This window comes from Oryzias latipes, chromosome 9 (genome assembly GCF_053564925.1).
Source record: "Oryzias latipes strain Hd-rR chromosome 9, Olatipes_Hd-rR_3.1".
Classification (NCBI taxonomy): Eukaryota; Metazoa; Chordata; class Actinopteri; order Beloniformes; family Adrianichthyidae; genus Oryzias; species Oryzias latipes.
In genome coordinates, this window is record NC_136245.1 from 32,296,633 (window position 1) to 32,313,141 (window position 16,509).

Genomic DNA, 16,509 nt, shown 5'->3' on the forward strand with positions numbered 1-16,509 from the left:
GTGAAAACATTGTGTTACCATGTCATTAAACTTCCATCTTGCTTTTTTTCTTTTTTTATCATTTTGACAGGTTTTTAAGAGTAAAAAGGTTATTAGTCATTCTTCGATTTTTGTCAGAAATAAATTTTTTTATATTGAATAAAATGTATATTTAAATGTAGATTTAGGTATAGTTTTTTTTAACTACATCAATTTTTTATGAAATGAAATGAAATAACATTAAAATTTCATAGTTAAAAAAAAGTATTAAAATATTTACATTTATATCTATATATTTTTAAATAGAATATTTTTGTTTCTGAAGTTTGTCAAGTAAATGATTAACATCACTGACTTTTAGAGCTTATCTAAATCCCTAAAAGCAAGTGAATGGAGTGACTTTACATACAAACTTATTTTATAAATTACCAGAAAGGGAGGCGTCCTTAAAAGAACAAAACAGAAATTCAGAGCAAATTTAGACTTGTATGTTTTTTAGTATCAATTTCCTTCAAATTAGGCCACATTTTAAGCCAACATACTCACAAATGCCGTTTATGAAGCCTGAAATCAAACACAAATTTCAGACTTTTCACTTTAATTTCACTGTCACTTGTGCATCTGCAAGGCTCTGCTACGCCAGCCAAACTCACAACCCATGAACTGTTGTTGCACCCTCGGGCTATTTCCAGCCACTCCTCGTATGTTTTTGAGAAAAACAGCTAAAGTCTTAGTCATGCGATTAGTTAAAAGGCAGATTTACAATAAAGATGCCATCTGTCCTTCTAGTGTCTGTATTTTGTTGTTTAACATTTACGGGAACACACAAACACAGGGTGGTCAGCGTTTAGATCATCCGCTTTTGGTGAGAAAAGGCTGTTGAAAGACATTTTGTTCATCACAAGGAACTATTTGGAATGTTCCTGTGTGAGATTCAGATTTAAATCAGGTTAGCAAGCCAAAAGAATAGAAGCAAACCTGGAAAAACATCTTCATTTATTTAAAAATTCACAAGTTAATTTTTTTTTTTTCTGTTAAAAGAAACCCCCTGCATGTTCATGGAGATGTCCAGAAAGTGAGAAACTGCATCCCACCTGCAGAACTTTTAAATAAAACAGCTGTTTTTGCAGAAGCTGGAGGATGTGGGAAACACAAGCGTTTCCATAGAGACCGCTGAGCTTCCTGGGTGCATCCAGTGATCCAGCCAGTGGGTTCATCTCCTTGCAATAATAAATTCAAGCTCTTGTGCAATTTACTTTTAAATTGTGTCAAGAACCAAATGTTGTGTTAAGTAATTTTGATCTACAATATGCATTTTTACTTATATTTACTTTCACTTATATTTTTTACCTACTCTTTTTGTTTGTATGTGATATGGTGGCAGCTTTAATCTTTCTGAATGTGGTAAAGACATTCGTATTCTGATTTCTGCCTTTGTGGCGTCTTCACAAGGAGCACAGTGGATCCAAGCATATCTGCCATAGGTAACTGAGAAACATATGGAAGATACACAAGCTCTGCCCTGTGAGCCTGCAGTCCGAATCTCCTGGTTCTGACGGAAAAATTAAAAGTTTATGCTCACTAGAACACTAAACAGGTCAAACTTGTTAAACACACAGTAAAAAGGCTCTCCATTAAAAAAAAGGCCAGTATTAGGCAATATTCTGCATGAACCTGTCTCTCAGCCCTCCCTAACCCTTTAACTGGCACAGGAGACTCATCAGATGATGCAGGACACCTGATACTGCAGCCTGTGGACACAGTCAGTCAGGTAGGTATGATGCACTCCTTGCTATTGTTCAGCTAAAAGGGAACAGATTTAGCTTCTGCAGACAAAAATCCTTAAGTTTCTCTTATTGCCTCAGGAGTTTTTAAGGAAACAAAAACAACAAAAACCCTGAACTCCTAACCTTTAAATCAGTTCTTAAGCTCCATGTAAATGAAGGCAGAAAAGGGATGGTCCGGGGACAAACAAGAAGAGGAGCGGATGCATGACAGGAAACAAATGTCATTTTAGGAAGGGAGTCTTAAATCTGGGTGATGCACAGAAGGACGGGGCTAAGCGGGGCTTTGCACACTGATCCACATGGTGTCTGGCTTTAAGAGGGCAGATGGTACCACTCAAGCAGGAAGTGATCGACATAATGACAAGGACGACTGTGGAACGTGTGGATGTGTGTGTGAAGCAAGGGCAGAACTGTTTTTTTTTAAGTATATTTGTGCACTGATATATTTTTTCTTTTAACTTGTCATTTGTGTGAAGCCGTATGTCTGAAATTGATGGAAAAGCTTGTGGCTGATAGGGATGGTAGTGACTGATTAAAAAGTAGAGGAGCAACAAATGAACAGTTGATGTATATAGATTTCATTTGGGGCCAGGGAATACATGTTAAGGGGGCCCCTTGCACTATTGTAATGGGATGTTGTTTTGCTTTTAACGTCTGCCGCTCACTTTCCTTCTCCCTGTCTTGTTTCCTTGTCCGGTGGGAGAGGTGGGGGTCAAGTAACATAAACATTATTCATCATCATCTTAAATTATCAAGATTTTGACGTTTTATTTTAATGTAAGGATGAGTTGATCTCTGTTTTCACCTGTTGCCCTGCATGAGGAGCAGGACAAGCAGCTAAGACTGTGAGATTCTTTTTTTTTTTTGGGATAATTGCCAAATCTGCAATAAATGGGGGCTGTACAGTGGGTTGCAATCTTGCCTCACAGCAAGAAGGCCCTCGGTTCAAGTCCCGGCTGGGGGACCCTTCTGTGTGGAATTTGTATGTTCTCTGCGTTCTCTGGTCTCCGGCTTCCTCCCACCGTCCAAAAACATGCTTACAGTGTGAATGTGTGAGTGTGAATGTGTGATTGTGGCCCTGCGACAGACTGGCCACAATCATCTTTTGCCGTTTTTTTCCCTTTGGGCTCACAGGGCTGCCGGAGCCTATCCTGGCCACTTGTGGGCGAGGGCAGGGAAAAAAACGGCAGAAGATGAATGGGATAAATGGAGGTGGTCCCCATGGTTTAAAAACAATGCATGTTCCACCAGCACCGTCAAAATATTTTTTTTTAAACTCAACAAAACAGTCACGCTGAATTTTAAACCCCAAGTCAGAATTAAGTCCCATCATTTCTTTAGTTAAATAAAAATAGAACTAAAATTGAAACATTACAATTGTAAAAATAAATAAATAAATAATAAAATCAAATAAAATTGCTTGGAATAAAAGTCTGCTTAATAAAATGAACTTCAAGATAACTGCTTTTTGCTAAGGGAAAGCTGATGCACACACACACACACACAAATTGAAAGTAACTCCTTTGCAGGCAAACTAGGCCGAAGAACCAACAAGAATTAACGTAAAATGGTCACAAACTTTAACATTTGACTGGATCACAAAGTAGTACCAATATTCAAATCAGACTTAAGGTTTCATATGCGGTCACGTTCGTCTGTGTATAATTGTTCTAAATCGATTTCGCATCATGCACTGTAATTGAGTTTTTAATAGGGAAAGTGTTAAAATCAAAGTAAAAATGTTCAAACTGAACATAAAATATGTTTTTATGGATAAACTTATAATGTAAATTAAAATGTATATAATAAAATACCATGGCAGAATTATAATAAAAGCTATATATTTAAGAAACTCAAAAGGAAAGGGATCATAAGGTTTGAATTTCTTTTTCACAGCCCTGTAAAAGTCGTCATAAATGATTTAATGATCTTTTTGACAAATTTACATTGTTCACTGACGCGATTCCCTGTCAGTAAAACCAGTTTGTTTTTATCACCTGCTCATGTTTGAGTTAAAACAGCCATGCCAACGCTTCAGAACATCATGTGATGGATTGAAGTCAGCAGCTCAATGAGCCACAAGTTCTGCTTTTACAAATTTTGCCTACTTAAAGTACTCACATGCGTGTTGACAGATCCTCGCTAAAGCTAAATATTTTTATGCTTCCACTGCTAAATGTTGACTTCAGGCCTAAAGGACTTCAATCTGCTTGACAACAGTTGGTTCAACTTTTTGAAAACACTCACAAGTGGATGAAAGACGTAAAAAATGAAAAATATACTCCTGAAAAAAAGAAAAAGAAATGTTTCCAATCAAAATCGTTTTTAAATCCACCAAAAACTACAATTCCTAGAGCCCCACCCTTTCAAATCTATTATCATCGTAAATCAAATCGAACTTTAATAATAAAAAAGCGCTTCTCATACAACTCGAAGCGTTTTTATTTTATTTTTATTTTTTTTTTGAAACTCGAAGCGTTTTAACATTTCGAACGAAAAAAAAACAAAACACAATATTGCAATAAAAATTCAACTCAACCCACCCTTCACCCTTTCCACTCCCATACGTTAAAACACACGTCCCAAGACTCCTCACACAATAAATACTGATGAAAGTAACTTCTAAAAAAACTTAAGGTTTGGCTCTGCTGTGAGAAAACAGTTTTTGGGAATCTTTTTAAACCAGGAGTCAGGTCAGCCATGGTAAATGGCGTATACTTATACTTGTACTTATATAGCGCTTTCTTCCTTCTTTCAAAAGGCTCAAAGTGCTTTACAGTCACAGTCCCATTCACCCATGCACACACACATTCACACACACACACACACACACACACTGATGGCGGCTCCGCTGCCGAACACTAGGGGCCAACCTCCCACCGGAGGCAAGGTGGGGTTCAGTGTCTTGCCCAAGGACACTTCGACACATGGGCGTGCAAGGCGGGAATCGAACCTGCAATCTTACGATCATGGGTCGACCGCCCTACCGCTGCAACACAGCCACAGGAACATTGCGGCAGTGCCCACCTGCAAATAGAGACTTATAGGAGTTCATTAAGTACTATGCAGTGGTTGGGAAATATTCACGTTCAGAAATGTCCTCTACAGAGGACACCTTTGCATTGCTGATAGTCAGGAGGATATTATCATATTTTCAGTTCTGTTGCATCTCATCCAACAATCCATATCTTCTATGTGTGCATGCAGCTGCTTCCTGTGGTTTATCAACTCATTACGTATCAAACATCAGAGTAACTCCTCCAATCAGAAGTGTCAGGCAGAAGGGATAGAGTTTTTGAGAGTCCTAACTGCTGCTGATCACCTGGATCAGGTGAGTCTTGCACTAAAAGCAGCTCAGTTGGTAAACACTGGACAGCTGTTTGACATCTGCGGTCTACCTCTTAAAAAACTCTTTAAATTCCTGAATAACCACCATTCTGCTGCAGGACACTATAACTGGAGGTGTCAATGTTACTCTCTACCTTTTCCTGGAAACGTGCACAAAAACAACAAAAACATTCAACACTCCCTTCAAAATAATGACAGTCAGCAGGTCCAAAACTTGCATCTCATTAGCGACTAGATTTTGGCTTAACGTCGATGCATAAAAGCAAAAACCCAGTACGTCACGAAAGCGTGCAACTTAAATTAGCTGGACAAATACTTCACCACACACTCATCACATGCACGACAATGGTACGTTCAGTTTTCATTACGTTTTAATGAGGTGGTCGTACGAGTCTCAAGGGAACTGCTCCCCTTAAAACGACCCTCAGAGGGTCCAGACAATCCTCAAACCCACAGCACCCGTTAAGGTAAATTCCCCATTGGGGTGCATGTGACTTAGGCGTGTGTTCAGTAACCTTACACACTGCAACAAGAGGTGGCACTTGTTTTCATCCAATTAAAGGTCCAAAAGCTACAAGACACATACTCCACCAACGACTTTGACCCCAAACTAATCTTAAGACTGAACTGTTCTCACCTTCCTGCCAGAGGCATTTGGCCAGAAGGAAACTTCAGCTATACGTTCTGTGATTTTCAAGGAAAAGGCATTTCAGTAAAGGTTGTTTCTAAGAAACAACGACAAAACATTGGGATTCCTTGAAAACATCATTCAGTCCCGTTTCCTTCCAGGCAGTCACAATGGAGCAACCAGGAAACCTACATCGCATTATTTCCTGCACATCATTGTCTGCTTGATCTGTTGACATTTGGGGAGGAGACTTGATTTGTCAGCACTGAGTGAATGCATTAAAATGAACCAGATGTAACCTGTTCCAGCCAGTGTTTTGATGCCGAATTGAATAAACCAGTTAAGTGTTCAATTGCAATTGTAATAACGACAAAAATGCAAACCATTTTAAAGCTTTCTGAGTGACTTTTTGTATGATTTTTTTTTTTTTTTTCCTTGAGAGGGAAAGAAAATCTGATGACACACCGTTGGTACCACAGTAACGAGATCGACGGATAAAACAGGACAAGTAAAAAAGAGGGGAAAGTACAGACGCGCACATACTTGTAAAGGCCTCGAATCATTTGAGAAAGAAAGTGCGGTTTTTATGTTTCACTCAACAGTTTCACTTTTGATGTGAATAGTTGGAAACAGACTTTTAAGTAATTATAAAACACCCCCCTCATGATTAGTTGGTGATCAAGTTACGTGTTTTAATCAAAAAAGGACAAAAGAGTTAAACAATAAACCAGACGGTCTTGAAACTGGAAATTCTAGGAACACTGAACGGACTTCAATGTCAAAATCATTTGTTAAAAATAACTTCTTGGAATTCATAAGAACAGAAATCCTGATTGTGTAAGATCGATCTTGCTCGCACAAGTCTGCCCATTGTTAAAGCCCTGTCAAGGGAGTTTTTTATGCATATTCTTGGTAATATCTTTCCATTCTGGAGCACTAATGTTTAAGATGAAGCCTCTTCCAGGAATTCAATGCTGAAAAATATTTGTGTATTTGCCTCTGATGTTAGAGGTTAGGGCACGCTGCATTGAGTCGATACTAGACGCCTGTGTTTCGCACTATCAACCTTTGCAGCTCCAGTTGTGTTTCTATCTTCCTTGAGTCCACTTGAAGACCTCTGATCCATATTTCTGCTGTAGTTTGGGGGGGGGGGGGGGGGGGGGTTTACTGGTGCTATTTGGTTGGATCACCAGGCTGCCATACTTTTGTGTATGTCCAGGTGCTCTGGACTCTCGTGCAGTGAGGGCCCCTCTTTGGTTGCTCGCCATCTGGAAGGTGTTGGGTGGATTCTGGAGACGTTCCGTCTCTGTCCCGGCTTGATTTATGCATAGTCAGAAAGATACAAGGTTTTTTTTGTATGGCAGTGATTCATGTTTTCTTCTGTTGGTGTTTGATCTCACAGATTAGCATTCCTGAACAGCTTCTGCACTAAAACTTCATGAACTGTTTTTGCTTATTTACGCATTTTTTGGCATTTCAGCTGCCAGCACGGTATGTCTGCTATGTATATTGTTTTACAGCAAGCAAGCACATGTATGTAACCCCCCCCCCCACACACACACACCAACAGTTTAGAGGCGACAAAGGGGCACAACCTCGACAAAGATCAAAGACACAAAGTGACAGGTGAAAATTTTAAGCAAGCACAAAAATATAGTATGAACACCAATGTGCAGTTAGTTGTGACATTATAAAAAGAATCCTCAATTTAATAGAGTAAAGGTGTGAATTATTGCTTCAAAATGTTTAGAAAATATATTGATTACAATAAAAATTTGTTTTATCTTTATCTTTCAACAAAGATGAGAATCTTGCTGAATCTGCTTAATTTTTTGTAAATGTTCAGTTTTATTTTCATCACATAATAACTTAAAAAAAACCTTTTCTTGTAAAATTTTGAATTTTCTAATCATAAACTTAAGGTTTAATTCTTGTGAAATGTTGAATTTTTTCTCATAATTTTCCGACTTCATTCTCACGTTTTTCTTTTCCTTCTTTCTTTGATGGTGGCTCTAACAGACCGTCGTAGTACACAAATGCAAGTGGAGCAAAGAAAAACAACAATTTTCAACTTCAAAAGACTGCATGATATTTTAGTGAACTTGTAATAAAATGATTTGAAGAATTAGTGTCTAAAAAATAGATAATAATAAATAGTTGTACAACAGTTAAAACTGAAAAAGTCTATCATACTCCTCAATGGGAATTGTTAAAAAACAACATTGTTTTGCTGCTAAATAAGAAATGTCTTTCTCCAGGCTAGGTTTGGGGGGTTGGGGTGGGGGGCAGAAATATTTCATGACACACATGAACAGTGGTCGGTCTGAATGTTAAAAGTTGTAAAAAAGATGATCTTTTAATTAAAGAAATGGTAAATCAGACTTCAAAGCAGTTCTGTCACATACCTCATTAGACTCATTGAACCCTGTCTGCTGTGTGTTCTGTGCAGTGTGCTGTGCTACTGAATGTAATTACAATATTTAACATTTTCAAGTGTTTCATTAATTTAGGGGTCTGCACCCTCCAACATTAAAAGATGCACTAGACCCTCTTCCTCAGTGGCAAGAACCTAGCAGGAGCTGTGAAGCTCTCAAACTAAAGACTCCCTCTCATTAAAATGATATTTTTTGGTGTTTTTATGGAATTCTTCTGATGATGGAGGACATATATTAATAAAATTAAGTATGTCTTTATTTTAATCGTTGTGAAGAAAAACGCAGTTTAAAAAGCTTATAGATGTGACAAAGAAGCTACAATCATCAACTCTAAAGCTCCCTGCTCCACTCCATTAAAAAAAAAAAAAACACCCTCCGCATGTGATTTCTCACCCAAGCTCTAGTCATCTACCATAGCCTTGGGAGCTAAGGGCGGCTGTGCTGCAGTGTTGGGCGATCGACCTCTGATTGGAAGATCATGGGTTCGATTTCCGCCTTGCCCGCCCATGTCTCGAAGTGTTCTTGGGGACTGAACCCCACCTTGCCTGGTGGAAGGTTGGCGCCAGTGTTCAGGCAGCAGAGCCGCCATCTGTGTGTGGATGTGTGCATAAATGGGTGTGTATATATGAATGGGACTGTGACTGTAAAGCGCTTTGGGCCTTCGAGGAAGGTAGAAAAGGGCTAAATAAGTATACGACATTTACTATTACCGTTTGAGGGTCCTGCACAGTATCTTAGCTGTTCCTAACACTGTGCTTTTCTGGACTGAGATGTCTGACGTCTTTCCAAGGATCTGCCAGGGATAGCCACTCCTCCAGCTTGGGGGTTACTGCCCCGAGTGCTCCAATTACCACAGGCACCACTGTCACCTTCACTTTCCAGGCTTTCTCCAGAAAGTCCCTGGTATTCCTCCAGTTTCTCATGTTCCTTCTTCCTGATGTTCCCATCGCTTGGTACTGCCACATCCACCACAACGGCTTTCCTCTGTTCTTTATCCACCACTGCAATGTCTGGTTGGTTCCCCATTACCATCCTGTCGGTCTGTATCTGAAAGTCTCACAGGATTTTTGCCCACTCATTCTCTACCACTTTTCGAAGTGTTTCCCGTTTTGACTTCAGGGGGTTTCCAGTCCAATTTCTGCACACATCTCTCTGTAAATTATTCCAGCCACTTGATTGTGGCGCTCCATGTATGCTTTTCCTGATGGCATCTTACACCCTGCAGTTATGTGCTGGATTGATTCAGACTCCTCTTTGCACAGCCTACACCTTGGGTCTTGTCTGGTGTGGTAGATGTCCTCTCAGTGCCGCCAATTTTAACTGCATCCCCTTAGTACACACACCCTTTACACCTCAAAATATACACTCCAATACAAATTTATGCACACATGTATGCACGGCTGGCCCCTGCCTTGCTCCTTCCTGGACCATACGTGGGCCGGGTGGGTGGCTGCCTTGAGCGCTGGGCGGGTCTCCTTTGGGGGGTCCTGGCTCGTACCTGGGGTTGGGGCGGGAGGATGCCCAGAACTCCTGGGTGGTGATTAGGTGCTCTTCTGGGGCGGGGCCCTGCGTTGAGCCCTCCCGGTGTGGCTGGGGGGGGGGGGGCTGCTCTCCTGGTTGGGCCGGAGCTGCACTCTCTGTCCCGCCATGCCTCCCTGCTCTCCGGCTCTGGGGGCCCCCCGGGCGGTCCTGCTGGCCCTGGCCTGAGTGGCGGATGTGATCGCCCAGGGGGCGGTTGTTCATCTCTATTTTTAAGAAAAGCTTTCTGCAAACTATAGCATCAGTTTGAAAGGGGCTGAAGTGAAAAGTGAAGTGAGAAATCTCTTTGGTAAGCCTACAGAGTGAAAATGTTTATGTACTTTTTTCTAAGGGTATGCTGGGAGTTAAAGGTCGTAGATAAAACTTATACAACATGTAAGGATTGGTAAACGTGTGACCCAGGTGTCATACACATTTTTTTTTTTTATTCCCTCCCATCCTGTTGATTGCACAAAGACTAGCTTTTTCTATTTTTTTATTTTTATTTTATTTTAGATGGGATTCACTGTTTATGCAAATTAGAGTTCTGGTTTTAGTTTTCAACATATTCTCTGAGTTTTTCTTTTCAAACTTGGTTAAACTTATATTTCTGTGCCGCAGTGGCTCAGGCGGTTGAGCAGCTCCCCCCAGTCAGCTGTCGTTGTGTCTTTGGGCAAGAGACTTCAGCCTCCTCCATTTTTTGTTGTTGTAGACAAATGACACAGAAAAGTTTTAAAAGGTTTACAAGGCTTCATTTGTTTGGGAGATAGTTGATCTGTTAAAGAAAGTTGTAATTTAAAATTTTTTGTAATCTAGCAGAAATGTTAATTTTTATAAAAACAAAAATTAAGTTTTGGTTATTAACACACGATACACTTTACCACAGAGGTTTTAGCTCCAGTGTTGATCATCTTGAAACTACTATAACTCTTTGACTATTTACACAAATACTTTAGTTCAAAGGGATTGTGATGCTTTGTGCTAATATGCAACACTTTCCAGTGGAGGTGGAAATGCAATCAACATAAATTAGCTGATTCTGACTGAGAGAATAGCAGTTTTTAACCTACAACGCTTTACTTTACAATCCACCGGAATTAACATAATTGTTTTACAGAGTTACAGAGTTATAATAGTCAAGAGGGGGCATTATTTTACTGTGGGAGTTAAAGTTATTAAAAATTAAACAATTCTAAACATAAGGTAAGCTATTTTTCATATTACAAGAACTTTAAAATGGCTAAACCCTGATTTAGTCAATAACAGGTTTTTCAAACCTGTACACCTTTGCCCTAAGCTGTGCTGGTTTTCACATTGTATTGATGGAATCCATTCTGTCTCTAATTAGAAACAGCATGAGTCATACGTCGAGCTAAGTTGAGACGCTGAAAGCAAAAATGATTTCTTCCAAATAATGTAACATGAGTAGAAGTGAAACCTTTGTCACAACTGCCCCCACGGATGGAAAAAAGCCGTCTGCAAGTAAAAAGTGGCCAAACCCATACGAGGCACGCAGGTGGACCGCACAAACGTTGCTAACCGCTCACCTGTAGAGCGAACCTGTAGAGAGAAAATGTTTATGTACATTTCTTTCTATGGGCATGCTTTGAGCATAGGGTCATAGAAAACAAATACATGTTAATGGGGTAAAATAGGCATTTTTGCTTTTTTTTTTTCTCCCCCAAACCTTGCTGATCTTGGTGAGAAAATTAGACAGTGTGTAGTTTGTGTGGACATTTACGGGCACTTGTATATCACGTGCACACCATGTGTGTGCAGCATTTCCACGCAGTATGGAGCCAGTGCTCGCACCTTACCAACGACAGGAGGAAGAAAACTGTACGACAGTGTCACTCACATGTCTTCGGTGTGTGCAATTTCCATTAGTCTTAGTATAACTTTACGATACACTTACCACACATGGCAATGGTATGTTCCAATTTCATGACGTCCCTTATGGTGGCTGTACGGGCCTCAAAAGAACTGGAAGTCAAACCTGTGGCTTTTTAAAGATTCAGTCCCTCCTATCTGTGACCTTCCACAGGCCCGGACAACCTAAAAACCCACAGCACAGGTCAACCTTCCATAGGAATGCAAACACTCAGGACCATAAATATTTGGACAGAGACACATTTTTTCGAATTCTGTTTCTGAACACTACCACAGTGAGTAATTGGACAATTGACTTCCATGCTATTGCATGGGCAGGTGTGGGCAATTCCCTTGTTATTTCATTATGAGTGAAGCAGATAAAAGGCCTGGAGTTGATTAGAGGACTCGTGCTTGCATTTTGAAGATTTTGCTGTGAACAGACAAAATGCGGTCAAAGGAGCTCTCCATGCAGGTGAAAGGAGCCATCATTAAGCTGAGAAAACAGAAAAAAAACCATGCCAGAAATTGATACAGTATTAGGAGAGGCAAAATCAACAGTGTGGTACATGCTGAGAAAGAAAGAAAGCACTGGTGAACTCAGCAACACAAAAAGACCTGGACGTCCACCGAAGACAACAGTGGTGGAAGGTCGCAGAATAATTTCCATGGTAAAGAGGAACCCGTTCACATCAGCCAACCAAGTGAAAAACACTCTCCAGGAGGTTGGCGTATCAATAGCCAAGTCTACCATAAAAAGGAGACTGCATGAAAGTAGATCCAGAGGGTACACTGCAAGATGCAAGCCACTCATAAGCCTCAAGAATAGGAAGACTAGATTGGACTTTGCTAAAAAGCATCTAAAAAAGTTCTGGAAAAACATTCTTTGGACAGATGATACCAAAATCTAGCTCTACCAGAATGATGGCAAAAGAAAAGTTTGAAGAAGGCATGGAGAAGCTCCTGATCCAAAGCACACTACATCATCAGTAAAACACGGTGGAGGCAGTGTGATGGTCTGGGCCTGCATGGCTGCTAGTGGCACTGGGACACTAGTGTTTATTGATGATGTGACACAGGACAGAAGCAGCCCAATGAATTCTGAGGTGTTCAGAGACATACTGTCTGCGCAGATCCAGGTGAATGCAGCCAAACTGATTGGGCGGCGTTTCATAATACAGATGGACAACGACCCAAAACATACAACCAAAGCAACTCAGCAGTTTATTAAAGCAAAGAAGTGGAATATTCATGAATGGCCAAGTCAGTCACCTGATCTTAACCCAATTGAGCAGCATTTCACTTGTTGAAGACTAAACTTCAGACAGAAAGGTCCACAAACAAACAGTAGCTGAAAGCCGCTGCAGTAAAGGCCTGGCAGAGCATTCAGGAGAAAGCCCTGCCAACAAAGAGTTTTAAACCAAAAATAGTAATGACCACTTTGTTTTCGGTTATTTCATTTGTCCAATTACTTACGAGTCCATGAAATGAAGGGATTGTATTTAAAAAATCCTTTAGTTCTTCACATTTTTATGCAATCTTTTCGTTCAACCCATGGAATAAAAGCTGAAAGTCTGCACTTCAATGATGTCATGGCCCAAAAGTAAGACTTGTAACATTTTAAAAACGTGGCGGCACAAACAACATTTTTTATGACACAAATCAGCACAAATAAAGTACCAAAAAAATTGAGCTGCTCGGGTTTATTTTGGCGTAATCTGGGAAGATGATGACCTGCAATAAAAATGCAGCACTAACTGCTCAGCCTATTCACCTAGAATTTTTTTGTGGGAGGGGAGTCACCTTCTCAGAGCTGTGCCACGCCGGTCATTTGTAAAACTTTATCCTTTTTTTCCTCGCATCTAACCTGATTTTTGAGGTGTATTTGATGTCATTCTGACTGTCAATGGTTATGTGATACTGCCGCCAACAAGACTGAAAAAAACGCGACTTAACCTGTTTGCATCATGAAACCAGCGATGAGGTTCCCATTGTTTGAGTATCTTTGGGTTTGGTTTTTGTTGGCTCAGACGTTGGAATCTTTTCTGTCTTATTGTACAAACTAGCCAGAAAAATGTCAAACTGTAGAACTGATCAGGGGAAGACATTTGTGCGGCCTGAAAACATGCACTATATTTATATTCATCTAATAGCAGAATGTGAGGCTTACACTCCCTTGATGTTCGGCGAAAATATTAATTCCCGAGCTATCATCCAAGATAATGGCAGTTTGACCATCTGGCCAAAGTTCAGCAGAAGACGAATGATCAAGCGGTAAAAGATAATCCGTTACAGTTCGGGCTTAAATTGAAATCTCCATGTTGGAGTGGTGTAGCCACAGCCCAGGTTGTTTCAACATGAACTGATTTAGGAGCAGGTATCATCAGCTTTGACTCGTCTACATGTCGTGAGCTCAAATCGGAGCTTCCTGTGTCTCTGTGAACAAACCAAGGAGGAATTGTCTTCCCTTTGGCCTGATTGTAACGCAGGAAGTCAGGTTGTTTGCAGGGTTTACATACTGGTACCTTTGTTGTAACCTAAACGTCTGAGTGTCAACTAATAAGTCTCCACAAGGTGTGTGTGTATGTGGGTTGAGGGGGGGACTCAGCATGTTATGATACATGGATCTAATTACTTTGCTCTATTCTGAAAAGAACCTGAGAAAGTGTTACAGTGAAAACTTACTTAGCCATCTCTTACAAAGATGAGGAGCTCTAATGTATGCGAGTACTGTACTGTTTCCTAGTCTGCTGGACACCTATCATGCTTGATGATGCTCTCAAAAGGAGGTACAAAACAAAATCAACGTCCCACTCCGATCATCTTTTGATCTATTTTCAGTGGTCTTTTGATCAGGATTATTCTGTTTTCAGACATTTCTGGCAAGCAGTATTGGAGCTATCCAGTCGTACAGTTTGGATGAGGAAAACACGGTTGTAGGCGGATAGCTGTCTACATGTGGATGCATCAGAGGAGTAGAGGAAGGAGACTGCGGCCTGCACATTGCATTTGTAACGTCACAACTACAGTCTTTTTGAAATGGCATTTTTTGTCTGCTCCTGATATACAACAGTTTAAATTAAAAAAAAATCAGAAATGCGACTTTGAGCTAAGTTTCTTAATTTTCCGTCAATAGAAAAAAACATTAAAAAAAATCATTTTCACTGGAGTTGATCTTTAATGATGTTTTTAGTCATGAAGCAGCAAAATACATATTTTGCAGCTTTTTATTTGTGTCTTCTGCTTTAACTGCCCCTGATGGGAGAATCAAGAACACTATCTTAGTTGAAGATAAAAAGGATTGAAATGTGTATGTAAAGCAGATTATTTATTTTAACTTTTAAAGCTAACCTCTTAAAGATCCTGTTTCTTTTACTTTCAAAGTTAGTCGTTTTGGCAAAACTGGATTTATGTTACATGCAAAGAAATTAGAATTATTGTTAAATTCCACTTTTAAAAAGTTTTGACTTGCATTAAATGATAATAGTTAACAGTAACACATTCTAATAAATCTGCTTCCTCGCTGCAGGTTTAGTCAGGCCTTTGGGTCTTTAACACAGCAGTAGAAATCTGTGAAGAAACTGGTTTTCCCTCCAATGTAGCTTTGGGTTTCAAACCTTGGTTTCCAACAGCAGGACATTTAAGTTTGCTAACAGCAGTAATCATTTGTTGTGTCTTTCCTACATATTTCTAGCCTCTTTCAAGCTGTTGGAAGTTTCTGTTGGCGAGCTTCCTTAGCAGGTGTCCACAGGCGCTTCCTCACTGGAGGTTTTGACCTTTGGGTCTTTTCCGTATTCATGGGAATCTGCTTTGAAGAAGCTGGTTTTCCTTCCAACTCAGCTTTGGGTTTCAAACCTTTGTGTCCAGAATCAGGACACTAAGGTTTAGTCAGAACAGCTTCCGGTTGTTGGATCTACGTTGTGAAACCCATTCTTTCAGAGCAGAATATTTCCTTCCTTGCAGCTTCCTCGTCTGTCTTTGCATCTTCAAGCTTGACCCTGGCCTTTTTGTTTATATGACCTCAACAATAAGTTTCATTAGTTCCAAATTTGGAGTTTTGCTTCATCAAATCCTCAATGTTGGAAATTACTTGATGATATTCATGAAGCAACCCTCAAGATTCTGGGGTTAAGATATCAGCCTCTCTCTTTTCTTCCAAGAGCATTTTTCCCTTTGTGAGGGAGTCTGTGATGCATTTAATGTCATCAATGTGTTTGAAACTGAATGTTGCTCTTTCACTCTTTTTGGTATGCATACTGTCTCTATAATGGACTTGCATTCAGCCTCTAAACTTCTCCTTTTGGTGTCCAGGTTGGAAAACTCGATTCTCTTGTTTGATAGTTTGCTGGACTTGCTTTAAAGATCTTCCGGCTGTTTCTGTAGATCTGAGTTCTGCTGAAAAGTGATGGCATTTTTTTCTATTGTTCTTCCTGTCCATCAGATGACTCATCTTCATAAGAGCTTCCTGCTGTTGGATCTTGAACTTCAGCTATGAAAGCTGCTCTGTGAGTTGTAAGTGTTGATTCTGGGCAGCTTTACAGCCGTCTCTTGCATAGACAAATTTGTCTTTCATATTGAACAGTTTGTCCTAAGGCAATTTAAATTCCTTGTCGATTTCATCATTTTGTTTTTTGTTTTTTTTCAAATCCAACAATCTTGCTTGATCTTATTTATCTTGGCTTAGCTTCTTGGTCTTTTTATTTCCTGGTCATCTTTGTAAGACCATCACGGTTTTCCCGACGATTTTTTTCTTTTTCTTTTGGAGTGCGTTTACTTCACTTCAAAAACCTCTCTGAACTTGGTAAATATATTTATAATGTTTAGCCATGATATACTACGGAGCCCTTGTCCTGACATTACGATATTAAAATATATCTTGTTCCCTCAGATTAATATCTCGTTCCCTTGAAATACTATCCCGTTCCCTCGCAATGATTAACTCGTG

At 39.9% G+C, this 16,509-nt stretch overlaps 1 protein-coding gene across 1 annotated transcript in view; it reads left to right on the plus strand.

The window, feature by feature from the left end:
* The first annotated feature begins 1,652 nt into the window (after positions 1–1,652).
* The window catches only part of nos1 (nitric oxide synthase 1 (neuronal)), an 81,474-nt gene continuing 66,617 nt past the window's right edge, over positions 1,653–16,509 (plus strand). The window contains exon 1 of the mRNA XM_078952078.1: positions 1,653–1,750. The gene's annotated coding sequence lies outside the window, so the exon portion shown is untranslated. The remainder of the gene's footprint in view (positions 1,751–16,509) is intronic.